Source organism: Merops nubicus, unplaced genomic scaffold (assembly GCF_000691845.1).
Source record: "Merops nubicus isolate BGI_N331 unplaced genomic scaffold, ASM69184v1 scaffold42894, whole genome shotgun sequence".
Taxonomy (NCBI): domain Eukaryota; kingdom Metazoa; phylum Chordata; class Aves; order Coraciiformes; family Meropidae; genus Merops; species Merops nubicus.
The window spans coordinates 1-2,929 of record NW_008607110.1 but is presented as its reverse complement, the minus strand read 5'-3'; the positions used below and the strand labels follow the sequence as shown (position 1 = coordinate 2,929).

Genomic DNA, 2,929 nt, shown 5'->3' with positions numbered 1-2,929 from the left:
GCGTTTAGGGAAACTAAGGCACCAAAGGTCCCTCATATCAACACAGCCTTTATATTCAATGTTACTGTGGCTACTGTCTGATTCAACATGCATTCTGGAGCTATTCTCGTTCTATTCCAGCATTCTTCTCCACAGATAAAATCTGTGGGCCAAAATCATGAAGTCTTTGCTTATTGAGTCCTACTCATGCAAGGCTCTCATGGCAGTTGACAAGATTTTCATGTGAGCATGAAGTGACCTCTGCACATAACAGTGTTACAGCATCAAACATTTCAGCTTAATGGGACAATACAGAATTTCATAATTTATGAAACATGCAAAGGTGCTCTAAAGTGGAAAAGCTCTGGACTACTCTTTTCAAAAATGGCTCACACATAACATGTCACGCCAGTTATTGCAGATAGAAAGATGAGTTAAAGTTGATTAGTGGTAAATATGAGATTTTGGAGCCTTTTTAGCATTCTGGAAAAAATAAGTGTGGAAGTTATTCAGCTAAAATAATCCAGAAACATCCTGCAGCGAGTTAAGGAAATTTATAGAAATATGCTGAAAACATCTAGGATAAGCAAAACTATTTATTAATTTTTAAAAACAAACAAACAAACAAACAAAAAACCAACAGATGTGGTAAACTCTCTTGCAAATGATGTACTAGAGGCCGTTGAACACAACCAACCACCGCGTCCTGTGCCAGGTTCCCTTTTTGTAGGGACACTGTATTGATCTCTGCATAAATAAAGGCTCCAAGCTCACCCCTCTGCTTGTACATTCAAGGAAGTGATTGAATCCACTGAAAACACCTTCAGGAAAATTTGTTTCTTTGCTCTTTTTATCCAAAGGGAAAACCTAAAACTGACAGTCCAGCAAACTGTAAGGCAGCCAGCTGAAGAAATACGCTGTGCTCTTAATAAATGTTCAGGTTAAGCACTATTTCTGGTTGTACATAGTATAGTGCTGAGCATATTGGAGCAATGGTTATGAGTAAACAGTAAGCTTTATTAGCTATTGATTTTTTGTTAATAGTCAGCATAACATCCTTGAAATTCACTTACTGTACTGCCGGTAGTTAAAACATTACTTGTTATTATATATATAATCTACTTAAAAAAAATTCCACAAAATATTAAACACAGCTTAAGGTACACAAAATCATGATACAACTTTTCAGTTGCTGAAGATAGAATGTTTTGCATGCAAAATATTTTTACTTAATACAATCTAAGTTTTGATTAAACATTGCCATTCCTTTCATAAATGACACTTTTCCATTCTGACAAGTCAAATCCAGCACATTTCATTATGACTTCTAACTTTTTCTAGTTGAACTGTTAATAACAACCTTTAATAACTAGAAAAATGTGCTTCTGATGATTGTAAATTATACACAAATGTAAAAAAAGATGACGAAAAAGGTAAATGCAGATGGAGTTTAATGGTGTCGCTAACAATTGGTGCAAATTATCAAAGGAAAGAGAGGTACTGTTTCAACTAAGAAGCTCATGCTCCTTTTCACACATCATACAAGTGTGCAAAACAATTATTCCACAGAAAATGCCATAAATCATTACTGTGAACATACCTTTCTAAGGATGATGGGTTAGAGGCATGTAGATTACGACAGCACACAAAATGGCAGCGATGGCGTAGTGCTCACTAGATTAAATGTTTTCAGGTTTCTCAAGAGCAAAAGCAGTTGTCTGTGTATAGAAGGGACCCAGGCTCACCCAGGCTGAGTAACCACAAGGAACAAGTTAAACCACCACAGCATTTCAGATTAAGGAAGTGAGTAGTGGCGGGAAGCCCTGACACACAGGAAGTAACTGCCTACATCTAGTGTTTTACATTTTTCACAATCACTGGTCCAAAATGACTTTTTCTGCTTCTACTTATTGGGTCTTACAAAGCCAAGAAACAATTAAAGGGGTAGGAAGAAGGAGAGTATCAAAATCTTATGTCAGTTATATTAATGGCATAACGTGCTTGTAGAATACCCTTTCTCCTGAAAGGCAATTAAGAAGATCTGGCATTTTTCCATTTGTCATAAGGGCAGTGTCAGACGGTCTGACTTCTCTAGAGGGAGATTACATGTGGAAGTCTGAAGGTGGTTTGGAAACACATAACAGTTGACTCAATTCTGTGTATGCCAAACAGGGCATACTTTCGCATTTTAACTTAAAATGCTTACTCTACAGCACAGAAAAACTTATCAGTGTGCTGTCTCTGTTGCTAGCTCTGGAAACTGGATTAGGTCAAACTAGCTGAGCCTCTGCCTTCCTTTTTCTCTCTTTGTTCACTGATGTCCTTTTGCAAATTATCTCTGATCACCACACAATGCATTTACTTTATGGAGTTGGATGTTTCCAGCCAGGAAAGCATGCAATGTACTCTAATACTTACTAATTAACTGATTTATAGTAGTATGAAAAAAGGCCATTTCAGGCACCAAGGACCATTCTCAGTTTTTTCAAATACATAATTTTGTCAGCTCACCAGGGAATACTTGTTAACAGCTTCAAGCAGAAGCCATTTGTAGAAAGCAAGACAGTTTAAGATCACTTATTTTACCCTAAAAACATTAAGCTATGTAGATGCCAAACCTGCATGAAGAAGATAAACCCAGAACTTACCAGATGAAGAGAAGAAAAGCCAGGGGTACTTAAGCTTCGTTGACAGAACTGCGCAAAGCCTGGTTGAAGAGTAAATTGTTTTCTTATTTCTGCAGAGGAGTGCCTTTAATTAAGCAGAGAAAAAACCCTTAGAATCACAGTTATCCTCATACAAAATCCAAATGACAGGCTTCAGCCAATTTAGTCTTCTGTCCCAGTGTTTAGAAATGTATTTTGATGATGTCCCAGAATCCTGATTTTGTAATTGATGCAAACCTTAAAAAACATTTGCAGCCCTATATTGTTGTGGTGAGCAGAGCCCG

The 2,929-nt window shown here is 37.1% G+C and overlaps 1 protein-coding gene across 1 annotated transcript in view; it reads right to left on the bottom strand.

The window, feature by feature from the left end:
• DOCK8 (dedicator of cytokinesis 8) overlaps positions 1-2,726 on the bottom strand; it is a 67,922-nt gene extending 65,196 nt beyond the window's left edge. Inside the window, exon 1 of the mRNA XM_008939834.1 lies at positions 2,628-2,726. The gene's annotated coding sequence lies outside the window, so the exon portion shown is untranslated. The remainder of the gene's footprint in view (positions 1-2,627) is intronic.
• Positions 2,727-2,929: the final 203 nt, after the last annotated feature.